Source organism: Numida meleagris, unplaced genomic scaffold (assembly GCF_002078875.1).
Source record: "Numida meleagris isolate 19003 breed g44 Domestic line unplaced genomic scaffold, NumMel1.0 unplaced_Scaffold405, whole genome shotgun sequence".
NCBI classification, from domain to species: Eukaryota; Metazoa; Chordata; class Aves; order Galliformes; family Numididae; genus Numida; species Numida meleagris.
In genome coordinates, this window is record NW_018364625.1 from 33,137 (window position 1) to 40,822 (window position 7,686).

Genomic DNA, 7,686 nt, shown 5'->3' on the forward strand with positions numbered 1-7,686 from the left:
TCTCAGATTCACTTTAAGCTCCCTCCCCATATCCACAAACATGTTAGGGACTTGTTCAGCACACATGTAAAGCAGTGGACCTGAATCTATTTCTACTTTAATTCACATTTTAAGTTTAACTACTTATCTCTTTAAATGAGGATATTGTGTGTGTACACACACAGATTTTTGATATCAGTATACAGTAGGGGAGTAATCAAAACCTGAAATATTTTTGTACAACAGGAAATCTTCCAGTCTTCCCGGTCTACTTCTTGTAGAAGAAAAACACATGATGATGACAAAAAGAACGTTAAATCAGCTAGTCAGATGAATCATAGAATCACAGAATCACAGAATCACAGAACTGCAGGGATTGGAAGGGACCTCTAGAGATCAAGTCTGATCCCTCTGCTAAAACAGGTTCCCTACAATAGGTTGCACAGGTAGGCATCCAGACAAGTCTTGAATATCTCCAAAGAAAGGGACTCCACAATCTCTGTGGGCAGCCTGTTCCAGTGAAGAAACTCCAGAATCTGCTAGGTATGTCATTTCAGCTTTCCTACTGATGTACAAGCAATGATCAAAATATTTCTTTCAATCTTCTGAGGTTTACTTGGTGTGATTAAAAAGGTAGCTATGTTGCAAGATGGGAAATAAATCAAGCAGATATGCAATCATATGGGAGAATCATCAGAATGAGTGAATAAAGGAAGAAAAGGAAGAAAAGGAAGGGAGGGAGGGAGGGAGGGAGGGAGGAAGGAAGGAAGGAAGGAAGGAAGGAAGGAAGGAAGGAAGGAAGGAAGGAAGGAAGGAAGGAAGACCCCAGCCAGCTGCCAGACTCCCACTGTCTCTCACTTACTCCCCTCGCTGAAGCATTTTTCAGAAGGGAAAGGATTTCTGGCTTTCAGTGCTAAAAGCCACTTATCTTTTTAGAATAGACCCAGGACTGTGAGGTCTCTGCCGGTGCCAAGGGGTATGGGTGTGTGAGACCAAGGACACCTCTGGGATCCAGGGTACAAAGTTTTTAACAAAGCGATAAGAGGGAAAACAATAAAACCTTTGTGCCAGCAACTGATTAAGCTTGCAAAACTAATCATGTGGTCTGCTTCTGTACACAGCTTGCGGGGAGGGAGGGAGGGAAGGGGGGAACAGAATGCGTCTGGGTTTGTACATACTATAGACAGCGTTGGGCAGGAGGATGTGAAAAGTTTCTTTGAAAGATGGAAAAATTACTAGCAAGACAATATTGCAGGAGGGAACGGCTTGCGTGAGGTGGAGGGAGGAAGAACAGGACAGCTAGATTCAGCTTGTGAGATAGACTTGCAAAACTGCAAACCTTGTGAATTTAGATAACATTGCTGTGCAGTGTAATGAAAATCGTTCCAGTCTTTACAGGCTGTACCTTTTCATCAAGTCAGCACGGGCCCCTGAGGACTGCAAAGTGTGAGGTGACCCGTCGCCAGCCGGCTAAATAAAGCTTGCATATGGAATTCAAACTGGGTCGAGTGAGTCTGGTGGTTGGTGTTAACTGCAGGCTAACATTTCTGGGAGCTCACACGGGATCCGGCCACCAACCCTCCCCACCCCCAGGAAAACACCCAACTTGGCCAGTAGAACACTTCCAGGGGGTGCGCAACCTGAGGACTTTCCAGGTCCCTGGAGACGGTCTTCTCCTGGCGACACAGGGTCTCAAATTGCAAGCATCTGGTCAGGACCTCGAGGTAAGGGATCTTTTCAATCCTTCTGGGAAAGGGGTGCCCCGTTAATGTGGTGGATTGCAGGAGGTCTGACAAGACACTATCTCCCCACCACCAGCAGGTGGTGGGATGCCACTGCGCTGCCACAGGTTCTGTTCTGTTCTGGCTCAGGTTTTTGTATTGGTACAATTTGCAGTCTGTTCTGTTAATTGTAGACTGTCTCGTCCATCTCCTGTGTCTTAATCTCCTTTTTCTAGGTAATATGGGACAGTCCTCATCTACTGTGGAAGGATCTCTTCAATGTTTCCTAACCAATTTTTCTCAATTTAAAAGAGAACTCTCCCGAATTATGGTTATCATATAAAATCTGATGAATTGAAAATGTTTTTGCATGAATGAATGGCCTATGTTCAGGGTCAGATGGCCCCCAGAGGGGACTTTCGATTGCGAAGGGTTCTTGCCATTATTATGGGGAAATTTTTTTCTGGGTTGTAGGTTTTAAGAATTCATGCATACTCATTGATCACAAAGGGGCCCACTCCCCTTTGTATCTTTTTCAGTCACTCTGGAATAGGTTGAAAACGATTATCAATAGTCAATTGCTTAGTCAAACTAAGAAGTACATGATTCACCTGTCTATCTTCTCTGCCTGTAGACATGCTTGTATCAAATTAAACCATATTTGTTTTCAAGATATCTTCACTGGTTCTTTTTATCTCACCTTGTACATTCAGTTTTTCTTAGGTCAGCCCCTATATTTGCTGCTTGAATTGTGATATCTCCTGCTACCAAGGGGTTTGAAATTGACACTAATGTCCCATACTGATTGCAGGGGACTTGCTACAGGATCAAATCACGCATTCCTGCCATAAATGTTATTAAAACAGACACCTCAAAATAATCATGGTAAATTGCCCCCTTCATTCCTAATTCTCAGGTCTGATTTTGTAGCTCTTCCATCATGATCCACGTTTTACTGGGCATTGGTAAATCACTTTCATTTGGCCAAGTAGCCCTCCATGCAGCTGTAAGCCACTGCAAAAGTGAGTTATTCTCATTCTGATGCTGAGTAGCAGAACGTTCTGTCGGTGTCTCATCAGGGACATTTGGCTCAAGGAAGATCATATTGCTCTCTACAATGGTCTGAGTAGGTTGTAGCAAGGTGGGAATTGGCCTCTTCTTCCAGGTAACTAACGATAGGATGAGAGGAAACGGCCTCAAGTTGTGCCAGGAGAGGTTCAGGCTGGATATTAGGAAAAACTTTTCTGAAAGAGTGGTTGGGCACTGGAAGAGTCTTTGTAACAGAGATAATGAACATTATGTTCACTGTGTTGTTGCATCAGTCATAAGGTGGAATTTTGTAGTTCTTTTCTTGGAACACCCTCAAAAGCAGTGAGATACGTGGACATCAAGGAAAGCTGTTAAGCCCCTGGTTTTGGTTTCACTGAGCAGAAAAGGAGGCATTCCAGGGCTAATGTAATAGGGGTCTGTGGCTGAGATGCAACATGTAAGCCTGGATGTGTCTGAATCCAGAGATGAGCTGGATCAGGGTGTAGGGAAGGAAGCTGTGAGTTAGAACAGAGCCTGTCAGCAAGTTTGTGATGCGTGAACATGTCAGGCACATGTACTGCTGTCACAGTGTTTTGGCTGGTCATTATAATGAAGGCCTGAAGAGCACGGCCTGTACATCTGCCAGTCTCCTGGAAGCACAGGTATGCATAGGTGGATCCACAGTGCTTTCTTTCCACATTCTGCATGTGGGGATTGCTGATTGAAAGGATCACTTTTCCTGACACCTGGAGATTGCTGTTTGACTTCAGTAAGGGAAGTTTGATGCAGAATTCTATGTCTTTCTGTTCTGTTTGTAATTAACGCCTGTAAGTTTCTGCTCTAATGAGCCCCAGTGGGAACACACTGTCCAGCTTCATTTCCAGTCTTTAATCTCACACTGGGCCCAATTAAAACTCCAAGTAACTTTTCTATCTTCTTCTGCCTGTCATTTCTCCAAGGCATATTGCCAGATTTTGCCACAGCTTTTAAGTATGAGATTAGCACCATATTCCTCAAGGGACTCATTAAAATGGTGACAGCTATAATGAGCTCTGCTCATAGTTTTCTGCCACTTCCTTCAGCCTTACAAACATTGTACAGTCAATTAGGGAGCTCTCAGACGTGTTTCAGTGAATACATACAGTACCATTTTGATTTGTAACTTGTTTTAATTATATATGATAAGAAGAATGGAAATGCATACATTTTGAAAGAAAATTATTCTGCTTTATATCCCGGTGGGAATCAGACAGAGAGAGGAAAAATTTCCTTGTGATCAAGCAGTGGGTGGCTGGAGACATCCTTTGATTCATGTACTGGGAATAAGACAGACTTTGTTACAGTTTGTTCTAGTGTCACAGCTGTTTGCAGAGCCTTTACCTGCTCTAATTACAATTGTCTTTACCTGTTTTCCTAACTATGCGCAGAAACCAGAAGAATATTCATCATCATTCCCCCCAGATTTCAAGGCTTGTTTTAATGAAAGGAAGAAAAGTGTTTATTACAAATAAAAATTTATGTTGTGTGTTAAGAACGTTATTCCTAGATGGTTGAGGGAAATGCTTGTTCTGCTCTCCTCTGTACTGAGGTATAGCCTCACTTTGAGTACTGTGCGCAGTTTTGGACATCATGGTATAAGAAGAACAGGCATGACTCCATACAATACTTAGTGAAAAAAGCTACATTATTTTATGCCTGATAGAGGCACCAATACCCAAAGCAAAACGTTATGAAAATTTCCATAATAAAAGACAGAAAAAGAAAGCAAGAAACTTGAGGAGGAAATAATACTTCTTTCTCCAAAAGAGTTTTTTTTAAAATCATTCTATACATTTTTAATTTTAAGAAAGGTTACTATCTACCTCTTTACCAATTTTCTGTAGTTTTACTCATAACTGTATTGTTTTGTCTAGCTGACAATGTTTTGTAAGTGTTTTTTTGACTAAAAATGGTATACAAATTTTAAATGAAGTTTCACCAACTAGTTAGATATTTAAAAAATCATTCTTCTGTTCAACTGTTTATATCTGAAAGTTATTTGTTATAAGTTCCCATGTTCCCATCATAGAAATGTTAAAAAATGGCTTAATGGTTTTGAGTTTGGAGAAAAAATATTCCATCCCAAATGAATGCTCCTATCCATAGCTCTACTTCACTGCTCTGTAAGGCATGAAATATATGAAATTATCCAACAAGCCTGAGCATTTAATCTGAATATTGCATGATGCGTCTGTGGCTCTCCATTTGTGTCTGTGCATGCTTAAGGCCTTTTCTTTTTCCTTTTCAAAAATCCTGATGAGGACCTTGCTTTTTCATCAATAGCCAGTATAGAATTGAGTTGACATTGGCCAGTGGACATAAAGGGCAACAAAAAATGCTTCTCTAAGTATCTCAGTGATAAAAGGAAGACTAGGTAAAATGTAGGCCCTCTCTGGAAGAAGACGGGAGACCTGGTTACCTGGGATATAGGGAAGGCTGAGGTACTCAACAATGTTTTGCCCATCTTCACCAGCACATGCTTCAGCCACACCGTGGAAGTTGCAGAAGACAAAAGCAGAGACTAGGAGAATGAAGAACCACTCACTGTAAGAGAAGATCAGGTCTAAGGCCATTTAAGAAACCTAAAGGTGCTTAACTCCATGGAGCCTGATGAGATGCATCCGAGGATCCCACGGGAACTGGTAAATGACATTACTAAGCTACTATGCATCACATTTAGAAGCTGTGGCAGTATGGTGAAATTTTCACCAAACAGAAAAGGGGAAAAATAACTCCCACTTTCGAAAAGTGGAAAAAAAGAATATCCTGGGAACTACAGGCTGGTTAGACTTGTGTCTGGGCCCAACAAGATCATGGAGTCAGTGTTCTTGGAAACTGTTCTAAGGCACATGGAAAACAAGGACAGCCAGCATGGCCTCAGTAAGGGCAAATCATGCTTGAAAAATTTGGTGGCCTTCTTTAACAGGGTTACAGCATTGGTAGATAATGAAGAGCAACTGATGTCATTTACCTAGACTTGTGCAAAGCATTTGATACTATCCCTCATGACATTCTTCTCTCTAAATTGGAGAGACGTGGATTTGATGAGAGACATGGACCACTCTGTGGATAAGGAGCTGACTAGTCAGTGTCATGATGTGTAGGTGAAGACCACTGATGAGCAGTGCTCCTCAGAGGACGGTTCTGGGACCAATGCTGTTTAACATCTTTGTCTGACATGGACAGTGGGATTGAGTGAACCCTCAGCAAATTTACTGGCAATACCAAGTTATGTGCTGCAGTCAACATGCTGGAGGAAAGGGATGTCATCCAGAGGGACCTTAACAGGTATCAGTGGTTTTAGGCTGGTTCGGCCCAATTCCATGACTAATTGAGGTGGAGGGACACATGGACCCATGCCCCAGGAGAGGGGAAAGAGGGGTAGGAAAAAGGTAGGGAGATGGGCCTACAAATAGAACAGCAGCAACAAGCTAAGGGAGAAAACTAGTTTACTAAATATGATACCAGAATGCAAATAACACAATATAATACAATATAATTTGAATTGAAGTTAATAAATCACATAAAATGAGAGTGAGAGTGTCCAAAACCAAAGGCCTTACTCTAATGCTCTCTAAATTCTGAGAACCCTGTACCTGGAAATATTGACAATCCACGGAACTGGAGCATTAACTCTTTAACTCAAAGTGCACTACATGATATTATGATGTCATAAAACCATGACAATAGGCTTGAGTGATGGGCCCATGCAAACATCAAGTTCAACAAGGCCAGTTGCAAAGTCTTGCACCTGGGTTGAGAAAATCCCAAGCACAAATACAGGCTAGGTGGGAATGGATGGAGAATAGCAATGCAGAGAAGGACTTAATGGGTCTTGGCTGAAGAGAAACTCTACATGAGCCTGCAATGTCTAATCAAAGCCCAGAAAGCCGATGGTTATCTAGGCTGCATCAAAAGAAGTGTAGCTGACATATTGAAAGAGGATATTCTCCCCCTCCACCCTCGTGAGACCCAACCTGAAGTACCCTGTTTAGCTCTGGAGCCCCCAGGATAAGGACATGACCCTGTTGGATGAAGTCCAGAGGATGATCAGAGGTATAGAGTGCCTCTCTGATGAAGAAAGGCTGAGAGAGTTGGGCTTGTTCAGCCTGGAGAAGAGAAGGCTTCAGGGAGACCAGATTCTTCCAGTACTTACAGGGAGCTTATCAACAAGATAGGGACCGACTTTTAACATAGTCTGATAGCGACAGGTGAATCGCATCTGGTGCCGTAATAAACATACCTGCTTTATAACCTTACATGAGTTATAGAGTTTTATTCCGCATGCCACAGGATAAGGAGGAACAGCTTTAAACAAACAGAGGCAAGATTTAGAATTGATATTAGGAGGAAATTTTCACTCAAAGTGGTGAGGCACCGGAACAGATTGCCCAGAGATATGGTGGATGCCCCATCCATGAAGCTGCCCAAAGGCAGGTTAGATGGGGCCCGGGGCAGTCTGATTTGGTGGGTGGCAAACAGCCCACGGTAGGGGGATTTGAACTGGATGATCTTTAAAGTCCCTTCCAACCCAAGACATTCTGTGATTCTACCTTTCCTTTCAGAAGCCTATGAATTTATCAAAAGTGGCTGAGGTTAAGCAGGGTCCTTCTGAGTCCCCGGCAGCTTTACTAGAGCGGCTCCTTGAGGCGTATCGGGTTTACCCACTGACCTGGAGGACCCTGCAAACCAAAAGGCCGTGAATTTGGCTTTCGTGTCCCAGTCAGCCCCAGATATTAGGAAAAAACTGCAGAAGCAGGATGGTTTTGCAGGAAAGACTAGGTCAGAATTAGTTGAAATAGCTCAAAAAGTTTTCGACAATCTAGACCCTCCAGAGGATGCTTTAGCAAAAAAGATCTCCAGAGCTACCGCAGCATCTGTGGCAGCCCTCCAGGCACAGCCACACCAAATTCCCCAG

General features: G+C 42.7%; 1 long non-coding RNA gene across 1 annotated transcript; it reads left to right on the forward strand.

Annotated features, from left to right (window-relative positions):
- The first annotated feature begins 1,136 nt into the window (after window positions 1-1,136).
- LOC110391570 lies at window positions 1,137-7,027 on the forward strand. Its single transcript, XR_002434118.1, has 2 exons — window positions 1,137-1,703; window positions 1,937-7,027. It is a non-coding gene; the product is annotated as an uncharacterized LOC110391570 (long non-coding RNA).
- Window positions 7,028-7,686: the final 659 nt, after the last annotated feature.